This window comes from Stigmatopora nigra, chromosome 4 (genome assembly GCF_051989575.1).
Source record: "Stigmatopora nigra isolate UIUO_SnigA chromosome 4, RoL_Snig_1.1, whole genome shotgun sequence".
Classification (NCBI taxonomy): Eukaryota; Metazoa; Chordata; class Actinopteri; order Syngnathiformes; family Syngnathidae; genus Stigmatopora; species Stigmatopora nigra.
The window spans coordinates 14,457,272-14,477,258 of record NC_135511.1 but is presented as its reverse complement, the minus strand read 5'-3'; the positions used below and the strand labels follow the sequence as shown (position 1 = coordinate 14,477,258).

Genomic DNA, 19,987 nt, shown 5'->3' with positions numbered 1-19,987 from the left:
CAAGTGTGGGCGAAATCGCTCAGGGCCACTTGGCGACTGTTTCCGGGGTCAAGCTTTAATGTGGCAGATTGACCTCTACAAAGCCAGCGTACTGTCCTTTTCTCGATACTATCACTTAAAACCGAAAAGACACACTTATGCTCACTTGTAGAGGTACAGTTGAAGTAGCCAGACACACACACACAACTGTCATCCTCCCTCAGGCTCATCTTGTAGAGATCCATCGCTCTCTTCTGCTGTCAGTGGGAACAAATGAGCCGGGGCCATGTTCCTTAGTGCTTCTTAGTGCATGTGTGCAGGCCAACCTTCCAATTCTGTCCAACCTTCCTCTTTTTCTGCTTCCTTGAAACACACATACATAGATTTTCACTTGCTCTGCACTGTTACACACAGACAGATCACTGACATGTTGTCTCCTGGCAATGTTGGATAGTATGTGTGCATGTGTGTATGTGTATGTGTTGCCAGACTTCCTACCCTATACCGCAGTTTAGTTTACTTGAATAGATGAATATTAGAAAAAGATACAATTTACTGCTAAAAAAATGGGAATATTTACTGTTTTACTCTATTCAAAACACATAACAAGGGAGAATTAAAAAAGTAATATTTACTAATTTAAAATGTATTTATTTTTTATTAAGAATAGTTGGACATAGGCTTTATCATCATCATACACAGAAACTGAGTATGACGAAATTGGTAGTGCCTCTCCACAATGTGTGTGGTTTTTTTTTTTGGCAAAAGACGCAAATAAGTGATAATATCGGACTCGTAATTTGGCATTTTGCCGTTATGGATACATCGCATCACCCCCGAGCGGATCACTTACCTCTCACTGTCTTTCACTTACCTGCAGTCAGCCAGTAGGAGGCAGATCCACCGTCTTATCATATTACCTCACCCTGAAGTTATTACACAGAAGGGATTGTGTGTCGTGCTACCGCAAGTTCAGAGTCCTGATGGATATGGGGAACAAAAACTGTCTTTAAGCCTATTTGTCCGTACTTTGTGGGACCTATAGCGTCTACCAGAGGGCAGCAGTTGGAACATTAGGGCATAATTTCAATTTTCCTCCTATTTTTAACCTAATTAAATAAATATAACATTTTTGAAAAAGAAAATTAGATGAATATACGCCATAAAAAGGCACACAAAATATTCTGGGCAATTTTTTGGGTCAATAATGTCTCTAAAAAAGACAAATTAACTATCAAAATAGTTGTCAACTCATTTGCTAACCGATTAGTTGTCAATTAGTCGCATTAATCAGTGCCAGGTGAGAAAACATAATGCCCCCCTAAGGAGAACCATGATGAACGAACATGTTGCCTACAACAAAGCTGGGTTTGGCACCCCTCCTCCACTGTGTCAGTCTGGCAAGTGTCATTTCACAAGGAACTGAGGAGGAAAGTCAAGATGGAGGGGGGTGTCGGGGGGTCTCAATGTGAGCCTATTTGTTGTCGGAGTTCATTAATATAAATAACCTGAGCTGCTCAGTGTATGTTTTTCTTTCTGTCTTTCTAAACACCCACTCTTCGCTAAAATAATCATTGCGAGAAGCTATTTTATTTGCGTCGACATAAATAATTGAGTATTAGACTCTTTTGTGTCTTTCTTTATCTTTGGTTTAGTTGCAGCAGGCTCAGAAGGCTGAACTTCTTTTCTTGTGGACAAACATCTTTGCATGCATGAAATCTGGCTTCACGTGGATGTTACAAGGATAATCCTCGAGGATATGACTCCTTTTTGTCTCATGATCCATTGATCTGATTAACTGCGTTGTTATGCTAGGACAAAATGGCCGATTTTGCGGATACTGTACCTGCTCACATCGGAAAACTCTTAAAGTTCTCATACAAATATAAAATCTGCGACCCTGTTTACGTTAGACATCATTGAATATCATCCCTGTGGCAAGCTCGTGTTTTTTTCCTGGAAGCACGCGGGTATGAAGTTGCAGTTTATTTAGTCTGGACAAAGTTCGTGACATGTTTTTTTTTATTTATTTTACAACCCCAATGCTGTCACCATGGCAGCCATCTTAAGTTGTAAAGTTCCAAAACTATAAATCTATTCTTTTCCTAACTCTAAAACCATGTGGCCAATACTGTAGAAGACTCATCAATATATTTTTTTTTACTAAAGTCCTTGTGTTACTAAATGTCTGCCAGGTGTTTTGGTGCTAATAACCGGCTGGGTACATTTATCATTTTTAACGTTTTTATTTTATAGCAAGTTGTCACTAAGAGATTCTGGCTTTCAACGCAAAGTTCAACTATCATACAGCAATTGAAGTGAATTTGTTAGGGGAAAAACAACCCTGTTATGTACTATATGAATATTTTTTATCTCTACTTGGTTTTATAAGTCAGTCAAGTTGAAATTCTACACAGGGCATTAGGAATAATACAATTACTGTATATACAGCATGGGATTTGTATTACCATGATTCACATCCTTCACAATACATATTTGTAGATATAATTAGTGAATGAATGGTTTTATTCAACTTCCAGGATTAATATCTGTACTTATTATCATAATAATGATTATAAAAACACTTTTCTTATCATCCAGCCATATAATATAGGGTCAAATTTTGCTATTTCAGATGGAGGTCCTCTTCTTATGTTTAGTTGGGGGAAAACGGACTTTACAGTGAGGGGTAAACGCTGATGACTGCTATCTGGTCATTTCCAATGATAAGAAGTGGAAAGACAAATTTTAACATGAGTGATTAAATCAGTAACATAACTGGATGTGTAAAATTGGGGGAAAAAATGCTTTACTTGGGAAATCATTACTATTCATTACATATTTCATGCTTATTTAATGAATTTTACATAGTGAAACATTTCATTAACGTTATTCAAGGAGACCATAACAACATTCAATGGAGCACAAAATAACTGTTTAGTTTGAAATGTCTTTTTCTGGGTAAATTGTTTTTTATGCCAACCAATTAAAAATAACTCTTGGGAATAACCAATTACAAATAACCCAGGATTAATAGTAATAATAAAAATTAAAGTTTTACTTGATTTTGCTCAAAACTGTACTTCTTTCCCTTAGCTAAAAAAAATAAAAATTCTGGTCACATTCTAATGAAAAGGCATCAAAATAGCAAATAGCTCTCCATAGAAATGATATATTTCTGACTAAATTCTCTGAAACGTGCAGTTTTAGTTTTTCAGGAGTAGAATCATCATTGGAAAACAAATAGTGTAAACTCAAAGACACCATCTTTATCAATAGTGTCGCAGTGGCAGTATTCATACGCATAGAAACACACATTTGTCACCATCAGCTTATTCCCGGTCATGCTACGCTACACTGACTAATCGATTCATTACATGAGTATGGATTGACGACTCTCATGAGAAATCTCAGTAGGGATTGACTTTGCCGGACTGCGGCGCCGGCCGGTTATGGCCTGAGCAAATGACCACCACCTCAATTTTGGCCTGTAAATCATAACAGGCTATAATGAGCCGCACTTAAAAGGGTCAAAGTTTCTGACTAAATCACTCCAGAGGACAAAGACTGTAAAGACTCAGTCCAGTACAATTTTGGCGGAGGGGTGGGAGTACACGTTGTCCTTGGCCAGATGCTCATCAAAGAGGGAGGAAGCATTTCAGAAAGTGCTACTGGCATGTCATTTTGTCGGATTTTTATTGCCACATGCCTCTTCCAGGCCAATCACATATTCCAGTTGTCATTGCTAGTTTACGCACGTGTGGTGGTGACGTGTGGGTACCATACCCGCAGACGCATACTTTGGCAGGCGCTCAAATTTCAGGCCGCTGCATCCGATTAGCATCCAATTGCATCGTCTTGTAGAAAGATCAAACTAAACGCAGGTTTAGGCTTCCTGTCAGGGCACATTGGAGGACGTGATGGTTACATAGTTGCTCTGTTTTCACTTGATGGTGCTCGGACGTTTGGTCGCCGGTCTTTAGGTCGCCGGTCTTTTGGTGACAGAGAGTTTACTGTAGAAGCCAGCTCTCAAAATTATATTCATGAGAGAGACTTTAATATCTAAGAGAGTTTAATATCTAAGAGAGAGAGAGAGTTTAATATCTAAGAGAGAAAGAGTTTAATATCTAAGTACTGTTTAATATCCAAGTACTGTTTAATATCCAAGCACTGTTTAATATCCAAGCAGTGTTTAATATCCAAGCACTGTTTAATATCCAAGTACTGTTTAATATCCAAGTACTGTTTAATATCCAAGCACTGTTTAATATCCAAGTACTGTTTAATATCTAAGTACTGTTTAATATCCAAGTAAATTTGACCGGTGACCAAAAGACCGGCGACCAAACGTCCCGTCACGTCATTCGACCCGTCAGGGTGCTGTCAGCTCTGACAATATCAAATTAGGCGCGATGCAATTAAAGGTCTTCGTTGTCGCAAGTGAGCCAGATAAGCCAAGGCTGGTGTCGTTGTTTTTAGCATTCTGGCTTTGGAGATTACCAGACGTGGTTTGAAATTTACACTTTGCATGCTGACGCACATGAAAGCATGTCCTCCTCCACCTGCAAGCACACATAATTTAGCCCTGAAAGCGCAGGTTTCAACCGTTAGTCACTGCTGATTCACAAGCCGCTGGCCGCTTGCCACATCGTCCCTCACGGCGTTGACTGTCAACCAGACCAAGCTGGATGTGTGTCGTTGTGAGTTGGACGGGGGTTTTATGTGTTATTCCAACCCTGTTTTGTTCAGTTTTTTTAATAGCTATACTGCCTTTCAGCCCAATTTTTTTCTTTTTTTTGTGGCGGTCTGCTTCCCTTACATGGAACTGCTTCAAGCCCAGTATTTGCATTAGTTCATCTGCATATGGCTGTATGCATATTTTAAATGTGAGTGTACAAACTTATGCAGAAGCTTGCAGTATTTTGGTGGCTGGGGTTTCATTTAATAGGCAGTGGGAAGCTTAGGTTCAAATGACTTTTCTGAACAAATGACATCAGTGCTTGGTATTTCCGTCATGTAATGTTTGCGTACCAGTCTATGCATATAAGTTAAAGCAATATAGTATGTACGGGTGTATACTGACAAGAGAAACTGTATAATTCAGAAGCTGCATTTCCATCATCCTTTTGTAAGTCTCAGAAACACAATTTCACAATGGAATACCGGTAATGGAAATGCCAAATTTTAAGAAAAAAACACTCACACATCACAAAAAAAGATTTTACGCTTTCAGAAAGGGTTTTTCAGACCTTTCAATATTAATGTATATCAAAAGAACACGAATTTAGCACTTTTTTAAAAATTTATACGCCACAGGACGTGATGTACCTAGTCCTATTATCACTACTTCTCCATTTACTCAATAGGTTTTAGGCGCATCTTTCTTCAGGTAAAATATCGCATCAAGTCTTCTCAAGTTAAGATTTTTTTTTAATAGCCTTAAGTGGAAACACCCAATTGTAATTTGCAGAAATCTTTGAAATATTGTCTTTATTTTTCCGAAAAAATACAAAAGATACAAAGCTCCAGAAGAAAAGTCTCAAAGTTTGAATCTTCGCTCACTAGTAGTGTCAGGTTAAGTTGCATCATTATCTTTTTAAATCCATTTATCAGAGATTTAATCATGACATTCTATCAATGGCACCTTGTTTTGTAGTCAATATAGATAGCACAATGCCACCAAGCCGATTTTTTTTTGTTTAGAGGCTTTGTTTATTGACACCAATGACTGAAGTATGACGGTGTCAGAGGTTTTGGTTCCTTCTTTGTTCACTGGCTGCCTTTGTGTAACCCAAGCCTGCCCATATGTTACTGACAGCATCTGCAAGGCCTTTGGGGTTTACTTTGTGTCTCCTAAGCCATTGATGTTGGCATGATGCTGATCCTGGTGTTTGCTCATGAGCACACGTGCACTTTCAAAACCTGATCTGCACTGTGAACATTGGGATCCACTGGAGTTTAGCCTTAGGGGATGAAGCTGCTGTTTAGTTCAGTGTGTGTGTGTGTGTGCATGAAACTTTTATCAACCCCCAGATTGCCATTTTCTATACTGCTTGCCATTCTTCGTTGTGGGAAAGTCTAGAGCAGACACATGTGAAAACTACGGCCCGCGGGCCACATTCGGCCCGCTAGGCTTTTTAATCCGGCCCGCCAACATTGTCCAAATAATGTTTTTTTTTTTTCCAAGATGGCGCTGTCATTCGGAAGCCAGTGGCAGTCTACTCCTATTTGTTTTTCATGTTTTACAGCCCCTCTATCTTTTTTTAATTACATTTTAATATTTTTTTATACTTTCCTTTTTACTTTACTTTGTACTTTACTATACATTTTACTTTAATGATGAGTGATGACTATGTTAATACTTTAGTCCTTTTTTCTGTTCATGTTTCATATGTACTGTTAACGGATGCACTTTTTTATATGTATCGTATCTTGTGCTGACCCCGCCCATCTGTCAAATTTTTAGGAATTTTTAGGATTTTTGGGAAATAAATTTTACTCACTGCCCTTTTGTTTGTGTTCTATTTTTTAGTCAAATGTGGCCGATCATCTGACTCTCCCCTTTGGATGCATATGAAGAAAACTGACAGACGCGCTGAGGAGAAGATAAACAAGTAAGAAAATGCAAACAGAAGCATAAATATATATGTATATATATCAAGAGATGTGTTGCTAAGGAGTCCATGTGAAAACTAGAGAAAGAAAGGCAGAGTAAATGTAAAATGAGCCAAGAATGAAGAGAAATAAGAAAGTCAATATGCAGATGGAAAGGAAATCCATCCTACAATGGGGGAGGGTGGTCCTTGTCAAAATAGGACCTAGATATTACAGGCAATTTTCAGGTATGCCCGTAAAGAAATCATTTTGATGTGAGACAAAGAGAAAGTAAAGAGCGAGGTATGAGCCGCTAGATAAGAAAGACGCAAACAAAAAGACAAGGAGCAAGACAGAGAGTGGAAAAATGAGGTGAGCTAAGATATTGGATGTCAGAACTGAAAGCATTTCGTTTAGAAAAATGCTGAAGCTGGTGTGTGTGTGTGTGTGCTTGTGCTTGGCTGCATTTCTATATGTGTGTGTATGTGGGAAATTGATGGTGGAAAGAATACAAAAATATAGGTGTAGTTGAAATAGTGGCTGAAAATGGAAAAATGGGAAAACAATATTTGGACTTTTGCCTTGCCTTTTTTTTTGCAAATGTGATGGAAAAGTCACTCATTCAGTCTTGCTAGGTCAATGCCACAAAATATGACATCCTCAGTGGGCTACATTGCAAATCAGGAACATATTTTCCAACTCCCGTTGGGAGAGGAACGTGACCCGTATGTATATGATGATTCATATTTTAAAAGTACATTTACTAAGACTCTAATACAACGTACAGTATTTTCACAATTATAAGGCGCACTACATTATAAGGCGCACCCTCGACAAATGACACATTTTAATTTTTTTCCATATATAAGGCGCACTGGATTATAAGGCGCACCATCTATTTTGGAGGAGATTTCAGTCTTTTAAGTGCACCTTATTGTCGTGAAAATACGGCATTTTGTTATCTATCCGATACCAAGTCCATACACATAATGCTGATACCAATATTTTTCATTAGTTAAACTACGAACGTCGTAGCAAAATCAATTATTAACATTTAAATTACATACATGTGAATGAATGTGAGACAGTCGCCTTAACCACACATTTTTTGGTCCAACAAAATGCTTTCATAAGTATAATGATCAAATGGAATAGGAAATATTTAGTCCAAGACCCCATTTTACAATAAAAAAATAATAAATGCTGCAAATTCTCAAGTGATTAGCAGTTTTCCCCCACAAATTAGGACTCGTAAATCTATTCCTATTTCAAAACCAAGTCATAACACCAACTATTTGATCCAAAATGAAATCTCAGGCTTACATCCTCTGAATATAGATTCCATTACACTTTTATGATATTCCTCAATAATTAATCATATATCCTATTGGAATTCATATACCTTATATACAGTATGTATGGGAACAAAAACATGTAGGGTTTTGTTTGTTTTTTCTACTTATTGATTGAGTGTATTGGAAAGCCAGTGGCAGTTTAAACCATAAAATAGGCACAAGCCACAGAAGCGAGAGTCTGTTTATTATTTACGAGTCCCAATTCCCCTTCAATGCTGACGCCAAACCTATGTCCTTGTCATAGTAGCATACTGAATACTTGGCGATAGTGTAGTGTGTGTGTGTATGTGTAATATTTGTGATGAATGGCTCTCTTATTTACAATCCCTTGTCAGGTTGATGGGGCACTCTGGATATATTGTGGACTTAAGTAAAGTTACTCCAAATAAAAAAGTCAATTTTTATCCAGACGCGAAAAATGCTGAGGGCTTAGGCGCAAACTGAGGCTGTGTTTAATTGCATTCGTAAAAGCGCACTTGAAGAACAAATGGCGTGCATCCAATGCAGATCATGGAAGCGTAAGGAGGGAAAACAGCTTCGGGTTATAACTCGGCAATCCATATTTTGACTCAAAGTTGGTCTGTTTGCCCCCTTCTCTCTAAAGCCCAACACGCTTATCCGACATTGACTCTAATAATTGCGTATCTGTCTTTCTGTCGGTCACAGTTTGTGAGGATATTGGTTGTCCGGGTTTTTTGTCTGACGGGATGCCAGCCTAGAGTTTGAGTGAGAAAAATAAGCTTGGACGGGGGGAGAGAAAAGGGTAGAAGGAAGGGAGGGGGGTTTGTTCTGACAGGGAAATGAGATAAGGAAGGAAATGGAGGGTGAAGGGAATGCAGGAAAGATGGTGGAGGTTATATACATCACAACAGGCTGACACTTGTCAGGTAGGAGCAGATTAAATGTTTCACTTAACAGGGGCACCCTTTCACACATCTTGTTACAACACTATGACACAGCCTTGTAGACCAAGGGGTCGGGAACCTTTTTTTAACGAAGAGAGCCACAAACAATTCATATTTTCCAATGTTATTCCTTGTGAGCCATACTACGAATTTAAAAGTCAAAATATATACATGTAAACGAGTGCCTTTTCAATTTTTTGGGGTAATTTCACCACTTTTAAAGTAGAAAAAAAATGAATAATTTTAAAAAGATTCTTATGCTGTTGCTAATCAATGAGAGGATGCATTCTACTGAGAAAAAAATGAAGATTAAAGCAGTTCTAGATGTAATATCTCAGTTCTGTCATCAGCAATTTCCATATTTTAGCTCACAGGTTAGCAAAGAGCCAGATATACTCATCAAAAGAGCCACATGTGGCTCTCGAGCCATAAGTTCCCTACCCCTGTTGTTGACACACGGAATACAACACTTGTATCTTTCAATTATTTAAGCTCAATGGCGTTTGTTCCAATTAAGGTTTTCTAAAGATTTGGCGGACTGGTCTAAAACTGCACGAAAACATTTTGGATGAAAATTTGGTTGATTTTGATCGCCAAGGTCCAATAGATTTGTCTGTTTCCTACGTAAGTTGACTATAGACAAGAGATTTATACAGCAACAATTTGGATTGAGGCTATGTACCAGTAATGAGAGCCGCAGAAATATACACTATTCAAGTCACTAGTGGTTATCACCAGCTGTTTTAATGAGGGTGATTATTTATGATAGCGTTTGCCAATGCTTCAGTTTTGCACAGATTCCCCCCCCCCCTCCCCCCAAAAATGTAGATGCCTCCACATGAAATGTGAATACAACGCCCTGCATGTGAATGAGAGATTCTGCTGTGCTGCTGTTTTCAAAATTGGGCCTACCCACACAAAAACGACCTTAGTGACTTATTGAATGAGCTTGCTTTTTTTTCTACCGATGATTGTCAGATGTTATCAATCGAAAGACAACGTACCTTTTGTGCTATCTTGAATTGTCCTACTATTTCCAAGTTGACCAATTGGCAAAGTTGGAACTGCAATATGACTTGATCAGAAGCATATATTAATACACCTTGGAGGAAGTTACTCAATTCATACCAACCAAAATTCCCCTTGCAAATCCCTATGTTTCGTTATTGGTTGTCTGGGATTCCGCCATCCCCTTTTTCTCCCAGTAGCAGAAGTCCTTGTGTCTCTCAATTGATCCCAGCTTATCTTCCCGTAAACCTGCAACACGTTTCCCTCATATTTGCCCGTCTATCTCAAGCACTCCATATTGCTATTGATCGTTTTGTGTGTTTGAGAGCACAGGTAGTGGTTAAAGTGAGTTTAGAGGAGAGCTGCTCTTGCTACGAATCGCCCTTCCCTTCTAATGGACCCAATCAAGCTCTAATGACACTGAGGTTAAACATCAAAGCATGCAACTGATTTCCTTGACCCTTTGCCTTCATTCTTTTCCTCTATCTTCCTTCTAAACAAATCAGTATTACGGCGACTACAACCTTCAACATATGTTGATTGTCTTCCCAGTAGCTCTTATTTAGAAAAAAACATAGTTTCTACTTAGATTTTTCTTTGAATTGACCTTTTTGTCTTGTTAATATCTTTTTTTTCTCCAAAAACTAAAGCTTTAAATCATGTTCTGGACTGGAAGAACCAATGACCTTAGCTAATTTTAATTGTTGCTTTGAAATTAGCACAATAAAAAAACACATTTATGAATTATTGCTGTAATATATCTCTGCCTATGTTTTGTTTATGAGATCGCAAGCTGGGTGCTAGTAATTGGATTTATTTTTTATTTTTTTTACAATGATATAATTTTCAGCAATATGTAAATCCAGAGCAAATAAACCCACACGTCCTACTGAAAAATATTTTAATGGCAATGTATTTTCTCCCAAGCAAAATATCACCCATTAAGCACTACTTGGAAATGCTTAGGAATATAATTTATGTTTGGGTTAATTTATTATCTCATAATTATGACCATGTGTCTAACATTAATGTTGCAAGAGTTTGTGAACTTAACTACCGCATCAATAAGTATGGCCATCTTTCTTTTATATGGTATATCACATATCTGGGGATAAATTATTTAGTATAGATGCAATCGTGGAGAAAATCTTAAGTGAATCATAAATTATGAACGGTTATGTTTATTACTAATGCTTAGTTATAAACATTTAAATGTTATGAAACGTATCTAAAGCAGGGTTCCAATCATTTTTCTAAAACTAGCTCAAAACGGAAATTAGACAATCTATTTAAAACTATACAGTATACCTTAATTAAACTGAGCATTTTGTTGGAATTATTTTGTATATATTATTTTTTTTTAATCATTTTTCCCTTTTTATTTTGTTTTCAAAAGGCTGTTTTATGATGCCGCATATTTGTTTAAATAGAAATCTCATTAATGCTCATTAATACTGCAGGAAGCCCCAAGTTATACAAACTGAAACAAACCCTTTGAGACAAACTGTTTCACATGGATCTAAATGCTAATACATAGCAAGTATTTAGAATAGTGCAATATGCTGGTTTTGATGCTGCATCTGGAATACTGCATCCAGTGTTAATGCAGATCATATCAATACATTAATATATCCATAGTAGTCAATTGTATGTGTACATACAGTATTTGGAAAAGGACCTACTTAGTCTAAGTGTATTACCTGACAGCATGGCAAGGCGCCATTGGTCTACCATAAATCCATTTTAGACATGCACTGTATTCTATTTTATATTTACTAAGCCCAGCAATCTCATTCCAGAAAATATCATCTAAAACTTATTCAAATCTTATGTCAGCTGGAAGAAATGGCATTTGTCTATCCGCAACAAGGCAATAGACAGATAACATTTTCAAACAGAATACAGCAACAGGCAACAAAACTGCCTTAAAACTAAAAAACACAATGCTGTAGGTGGTCGTCACTTCTTTTCAGGCCAATTTTACAATCTTCTATTCATCACCAGGCTCTTGTTCTTTGTTTTTTTTTTGGTCCCTTACGTGGGGTTTCAGCTAGTTGAGACCTTTTCTGCAACGATGACACCTTACTGGGCTCATGGGCTCTCGGCTTAACGTGATCTTCTGAACTTTCGTGAAATAAATGCTGCTTCTATATACAGTCGAAGCTGGGGAGATGTTGAGGACAGGGTTGAAGTGAGAGTAAAAGAGCACTACTGAATAATTATCTCCCTTGAGAAAACAGTAGGCGGGTACGCTTAGCCCGAACGCATTGTGACTGACGGCCAGAGAAGACGTGATGTGAGTGCATTTTGTAGTTAAGCAGTTGTTCCAAGATAGAAGCAATGACTACAAGCATTAAGACAACAGTTCATAAAATCCAGAGCTCATTACAATAAAAAATACAGCTAAGAAAACAATTCAGAGAGTGCTAAAATACACTGTAGCGACTTGTTCTTTTCTGTGTTATTTAGACGTTTGAACTTGTCCGTAAGGGAGTTATTTTATTAGTGCTTTGGTGCATTAGAAACAGGCTGAACTGTTTTCTCAATGGCTTGACATATTGGGGAAAACTGGAATTTATGAAACAGTTCGTGAGGACTTTTTTTTAGGTTTTCTGCTTATTAGACTGGGACTTAAAGTTTATGTTTACCATTTGAAGTTTATTCAATATCTATCTAGGAATTCATAAACATCTCGCATAACTCATTGGGGTTCTTTTCTCTGATAAAGCATGTGTTTGTACAAAATAGCAAAACATAGCAACAATGCATCATATAAGTTGAATGACCTGCAACTGGAGCAAAAAGCTTATCTAACCATATGGTCCAGATAAATTGATGTTCAAGCTAAAGCGCTTCTCAGACCCAGCATCCCCAGGGCCTGTACTCAGTACTGGCAGGTTGAGTGCGCATGGGGTGTTACCTCCTCTCACAGCACTCACGTGTAGACATCAACAACGTGGCCGGACTGTCAAACACAAGGTCGAAACAGAGAAAAGGGGGCGACAGTGGCAGACAGACAGATGCTTAATCAGTTCGAAACATGTGGCGATTCATTTCGATAGACTTCCTGAGAATTGTATTATAGCTACCGTATTTTCACGACTATAAGGTGCACCGCATTATAAGGCGCACCCTCAATGAATGACATTTTTTCCATATATAAGACGCACTGTATTATAAGGCACACTGTCTATTTTGGAGAAAATTTAAGACTTTTAATTGCTTCTTATATTCGATACGGTAATTGCTATTGACTTCCAGGTATGAAGCACTCACTACACAGTCACCTCTAGAGCCAGCCATTGTTGATGTTTTGGATTTTTTTATATAAAATCTTGCAGTGGGGGAGGAGCTATATGATGGAAGATGTAAACTAAGATGGCATCTGCATGTTTAACAGTATTGTTTCAGTTCAGGCTTTTGTGTTTTTTTAATATCCGACAGTGGTGGTTTTTCGTTTTTAGTTTTCTGTTTTTTCCATATATAAGGCGCACTGGATTATAAGGCGCACTGTCTATTTTGGAGAAAATGTAAGACTTTTAAGTGCGCCTTATAGTAGTGAAAATACGGTACTAATGTTGACTAAATTGATATACAGTTAGGATGTCTGAGTAAAGTCAAGTTTTTTTTCACGCAAGCCGTTCACAATTGAAGTTTGGTGTTTCTGTTCGGCTTCAGTGGTGTGTAGAAATCATTGGGAAAAAGGACAAGTGGGTGTCAAAGCAATTATTGAGGTACTAAGGCCTAATAATTTATGATATAGAACTCTGCACAAATCACATGCTGAGGTGGCATTTTGCTTCCTACAAGTTGTATATTATTAACAAGGGAGGCAGCTTGATGGTGCGCTTACTTTTAAAACAATATTGTTTAATCTACGCACAAGCCAGAGCTCTCAATAAGATCTTGATCAGCACTTTCCAGTAGAGAGACCTGGGAGATGCTCTGAGTAAGATTAGTTGCCGCAGTGATCGGAGAAAATGGACCTCCAGCAGAATAGATGAGATTCATTGATTAAAGCTGTCCGTGAACACTAAAATGTCTTCACTCAAACTGAAACTAGAGGGAGAAGAATCCCTTTTCATTGATTGAAGTTTGTTAAACTTGAATTAAATGATTTTCCAGGTCGTTCCGAGTAGTGCCAAAGAGTGAACACCTAACAGTGACATATTATCGTCTCATAAAGTCAGTACACAGATGTCTTGTTACCCATTTGACTGACATAGTGAGGTATTAACATTCTCTTGGATTTGAGTTCCTGTCACGCTGAGGAATTCAAGACAATTATCTGGTCTCTTCTTAACTCTCTCTCTCTCTTCTGTTTCTTGAAATCTCCAGGGGAAGATGTGGGGCTCTTTATGTTCACAAGCTAATTGCTGATGTTGCCTGTCTGCTTTTAAGTGTTAGACAGGGAGCATACAGTGCACTAATCAGAGTAGCCTTCTTATTGCACACCCGCTCTGAGGTTTTATGCTAGAAACTAGTTGCTATAAAGCTCTGCACAAATAGAGGAAAATAGTTTCACACATTGGCGTAATTTTTGCTGGTCAGCTAAGAAAAAAACAAACCCAAATAACAACCATATTAGCAACAATTTAGGGTTTTCCGTTTGTTTTGAAGCACAGGATCAAACTCTATTATGACGGATAATAAGCTTAATTTACATAGTGCTTAACACAGCTTTATGTAAAAATACTATATTAATGAAAATCAACCATAAGAAAACAGCCTAAAATATCATATTCAATGTTTTTTTTTCCTTCTTAATCGTTGCTCTCTCTAAATTCTGGGATTTAGAAAAGTAAAATCATTTCAAATCGTTCACTTTTTTTCCCACAGAGCTCATTTAAGCCCCGTGGATAAATCCAATTAATGATTTGGCACTGCTGCATAATTTAGTTAACATTTCTATTACATGAATTGGAATGTAAATATTGCAATTTTCCAACACAAAACAAGTGCTATTTGGCCTAACTCAATAAATAAATGAACAACAATAAGAATTGCTGAGCGGACATAGTCTAATCCAGTTCGTTTAATTAACTCTTTCAGTTCCATTGACGATAGAGCTCCAATCACGTGACTTTTATCATCCTTCTACAGCAGTGTTCGGGAACATATGGCTCAGTAGCCACATTTGGCTCTTTTGATGGGCACATCTGGCTCTCCACTAACCTGTAAGCTAAAATATGGAAACCGCTGGTGACAGAGCTTAGATATTGCATTATTTTTATTTGCCATAGACTCTTCTGGAATGCATACTATCATTGATTAGCAATAATAATGTTGTCAATGTTGTTTTCCACTTTAAAAGTGGTGAAATTACTAAAAACAAAGGCACCCATTTACATGTATTTTGACTTTTAAATTCGGACTATGCTCTCAAGGAATAACATTAGAAAATATGAATTGTTTATGGCTCTCTTCGTTAAAAAGGTTCCCGAACCCTGTTCTACAGTGAATTTACATTATTTTGCCATTTGCAAACGTCCAATCCATTTAAACTGGGAGGTTTGCCAGCATAAACACTAACACTCATTTCCTGCCAGAACCCCCCATAAACCCACCCCAGTTCAAATGGACGTCTAGATTGTCCATCGCCGTCAATGGCAGTCAGAGATTTAAAATCTCTGTAACAAGACTTAAGCCTTTGTTATACTGTCATGACAGTAAATTGCCTAATTGACAGTTATAGCCTTCGGTAGAAGTGAAAAACATGAGCAGTGAATGAAACTTGACTGATCAAATTCACTGTTATGAATTTGAGTTTGCAGTAACGACATGATAGTATTTGCAATATCCCCACCCAACATGGTATTACGTTGTAAATATAGATCCGCTTTGTACTTCCACACTAGAAAAACCAGATGGCCTGTTGTCCGTTTATAGGGACAGTCAGCATCACTGGTTTTATCCCATGTGTACATCCCCTTTTTATCACTTTGTCAGGTCTGAGCAGGTGTTTGGCCCGTGGTCAGAGCCCAAATCAGATCCATTTCATCTGTAATCAGATGGTGCCCCTGGCAATGATGGAGGAGATCAGAGAGGTGATCAAAGAATTATAAGCCCGCCACGCCTGACCAGCCGACCGTGATATAGACAAGGCGGTGGGCGGCTGAAAGAATGGCCGTCCGTGCAAGCCTCGGCCACCGTGGGGATGAAAGGAGGGTATTCTTGAAGGCCCCCGGACCCTCTCCAGGGGGAAAACATAAAAGCTTGGTTACAGAAAGACAGTAACTGCAGCACCAGGCAGTCTCAGAGGATTTCTTCTTTGACATTTATCAAGTAGAAATTGGATGTCTGCAAAGAAAGGCATTCTTCGTTTTGCGGTAATTAGCATAGCAAGTGAATACAAGTTATCCTTTAATTGGAAATTCAATGACATTTACATGCAACATATTTTGATGGCTGGATGATTCTGTGATGTTTAGAAAATCGTTGTATGCAAATAGAGCAAATATGCTTTGGGGAGAGAAATTAATACGTGGTTCATTGACTGACAGGTGAGAATTTATTTTGATTTAACATTTCTCGGATTTTTTACTCCTGTCTTCACATAGGCAGGTGATCAAAAGTCTTTTTGGAATTTCAATCTTTGATAGAGTAACTCGCTGTCAGTGCTACAGCTCTCAATTAAATAGATTTTATTCCTTCGAGAATACCAATTTACTTGCAGAAAAATGTCATGTTCCTAAACAAAACTTTTTCCATATGCTGAAATGGCAATCTCTAATGGAAACATTAAATTATGATGACTAAATAGAAGAGGGAGAAAGATAGGTCAGGGATAGGAGGTGGGTAAACCCAGTAATAAGAAAAATACCTGTGATTTGCTACCCGATATCTAATCTTGACACCAACAATATTATTTACCTGAGTATGCCTGGTGGCCCCAAGTCATGAGTGAACTCACACCGACGTATTAGTCATGCAGGAAAAATGAGACCGCTGTTGTTGAAGCCGTCGGGGTCCCGGCATGGCGCTGGATGGGAGGGAAGCAGGACAGCAATGGGCCATAGCTCCCCTGTGGAGGATAATGTACGTTATTTCTGTCACTGGTATGAAACTACAAGAAAAAAAGATGCAGTATTACAAGATAAAAGTCATAAAATTGCAAGAATAAAGTCATATATTATACAATGCATTTGCCCCAATGTTACAAGATAAAAGTCTTAATATTATCAGAAAAATATCGTTGATTTTTACGGTTTTACAACGTTTGGTGAAGTATAGTCTTTGTAAAATCAAAACGGCTTAAAGAAAAGTTATTTACTTCTTTTTACAGAACCTGAAGCGAAAGTTTTGGGGTTTTACAGACTAGCAAACGTCGGAAGCCCTTGTGGCCATATGCCCCGTAAAACCACAAAAGGTTTTTTCTTGACAGTTTTTCTTTGCTGTGCATTAGTGAACAGCCAAATCACAACTTAATACTCAAGTTATTGCTTTTTTCTTCACCTTTTGTTAAAGGCTGATGCTTTTTTCCCACCGTATAGACGTCAGAAGCAGTAATAAAATCCTTGTTGACATTTCCCACTTCATACATCAAATCATCAATTTTGCAATGGGTTTGCCTAACGTGATATTTTGCTGATTTTCACTCGGAATCCAAATGCGATTTACTCTAGCGTTGAACTCAGATCAACTGAGCATTTCTACATTATTATTCCAGACATAGAGCTCACATAGCGGTATGGATATGGATGCAGGAACTAAAAAAAATCTTTAGTTGTTGTTCAACAGAGTTGTCAGAATGGCGAGCTGTTTTTCAAAGATTTTAGCAGCGAGGGGAGGGCAATTATAATTGTTGAAATTATAGTGCTTATCTTTTCTTGGATACCAAATTATCTTTGGAAATTCTCGGGTAATCGTTATAACCATCGGTTCCAAAAACAACAAAAACTCGGGATGGACTCGGTCACAAATTAAAATAAGGCAATGAATCTTTTTTTGTGCGAGTTTGTTGTTTTGAGCGATTTATCCCAAAAACTCAATGCAATGATAAAAACAGGTGTCTGAAACTGATATTCGGCTTAGCTTGTTTATGATATTTTGACATCTGCTGTATAAATAATTTATATTAGGTTCCCAGATTCCCTTAAAAATCATTTTTGTGACATTACATTGTCCTGCTTTGTTAATTACTTGTTTATATTGGCTCATACCCACAATGACCATCCTCCCTGATATTTGCATTGTCTCAAATGACCCAATATTAATATTCCACTACTGTGGAAGCCATTTTATAGTTTCTCAGTAGATGTCAAGAGACACATTTGTATAATGGTTCTAGGTCTCAAAGTGTGAAACAGTTTTATGCTGCCAAAAAGTCCCTGTGAGTTTGTTCGTATGCATTTTAAATGCTGGAAAAGCCGTAAATGATGTCAGGCTGGGAACGGAAGGGGTTGCAGGAAGGAAGGAAGAGAGCTGATGCTAGATGAACTGTTTGTTTTGCAAGGGAGGCGAGAGAGGAAGGAAGAGGGTGGGAGTTGTCGTTTAGTGCAGAAGCGCGCCTCTATACTGCGTATGTCTGTTAATGAACAATACGCTGGGTGATAGTCAAGTGTGTAGACCAGCCCTGCAACTCTAAAAGGCCAGAGGTTGAGGGTTAAAAGTCAAACAATGGCTAGGCAATCAACTAGGAGTGGAACGGAGGAGGGGAAGGAAATGGCTGTCAGGAAAACACATGGATAAATTCAAAGGGAGGTTGAGGGCAATGTGAAACAGAGTTATACTCTGACAAAGAAAAAAGACACTGGAATAAAACTAGGATCTTTTCCATTTTTTTAACCTGAAATCCACCCCAGCGTTGAAGAAACTCCCACACTCTGTTTCTCCCCAAAGGGAGTCATCTTACCTCAAGTACTCGTACACAAACCCAGAAACTCAATCAGACTGTTCGGCCTATTTTTCTAGATGTTTTAATGAGCTCACTTATTGCAGAGTGTTGAGTGATATTATTTAGGCTGCTGTGTCACAGCTCATTAGGTAAACCAGGCTGAACAGCAATACCAGCGTCAAAAGATGATTTGAATGAGGCGACACCGCGGGACCTCGCCGACACAATGCAATTGCATTAATGCGGTCATCAAGAGAGACTCGGCATTATTTGAAGAAGCGCCGTGAGAGATCCAGAAGAGTTGGCTTCATTTAAAAGAGGATTGTAAGCGTGGTGTTCAGGAAGTTCCCTTGGCACAATAAAAATTCAAAGGATGCAATTTAGGGGTAGATCGGTATTGAGAAAAAAAGTACATAGTCTGAACCACTGTGTAGTCGTGTCACACATTAACAAATAAGGTTACAAGGGGCAACATGACTGAAATTGTTGCACTTTCAGGTTTTAATGTTTTAGTTGTTGTATTGACACTTTGGCTGTCATTGATGGTGATAGACGGCAATCCATTTTGACCCGGGGTTTGACTAGAAGTAAAACATGGTGCTTGCTGGGCTGGTTTTGTGCTTTGAAGCCCCCACCGGCCTTTCCGATACTGCTGATTAGGTGATAGGACAGCTTAGGAGGATCTAGGCGGATCTAGGATAGGAAGATGATCTTTAAAACCTACAGACTACTGAAGGACTGTGGAGTATCAGTTTCAGTCTGCAGAAGCCTGTTTGGCTCCAGTTTTTTTTAACTAGGTCTACAATGTCTTGTGTGTCTTTTGTCTGTCTTGCTACGGAAACCAAAAAAATTCTCAAATATGGGATGAAATAAAGTTCTAACCTAATCTAACCTAACATAATCTAATTATCAGACAATGCTATCCTTCCAAGTTGACTTGAGTTTGATATTTAGAGGTTAGTCAATAGGTTAGTGAATAAGTTAATAGATACAGGCAACAAAATTATATTAATATAAGAATATTTCAAGATTAAGGGGGGGAAACTAGTCAAGAAAATAACTATCAAGAGCAAAATTTCACAATGGATTATTTTTTAATGAATTTATGTAAAATAGATCCTCCGAAATCCGGACAACGGGCCATAGTTTGGACACCTCTGTGTTATCTTATTGTCATTTTGTTTTGCTGTAATTTATTCCCTCCTGTGCTTAATAAAATCAGAGACAGAGCAGCATTGCAATTAGAAATGTAATCCAATATGTCGTATGTTTAGGACTGTCTAGTGTGTGTATATGTCTCTATCCTCTAC

General features: G+C 38.0%; 1 protein-coding gene across 1 annotated transcript in view; it reads left to right on the top strand.

Moving 5' to 3' along the window:
• The window catches only part of LOC144195634 (semaphorin-4C-like), a 71,269-nt gene that overhangs the window by 19,016 nt on the left and 32,266 nt on the right, over nt 1–19,987 (top strand). Inside the window, exon 2 of the mRNA XM_077715406.1 lies at nt 6,512–6,593. The gene's annotated coding sequence lies outside the window, so the exon portion shown is untranslated. The remainder of the gene's footprint in view (nt 1–6,511; nt 6,594–19,987) is intronic.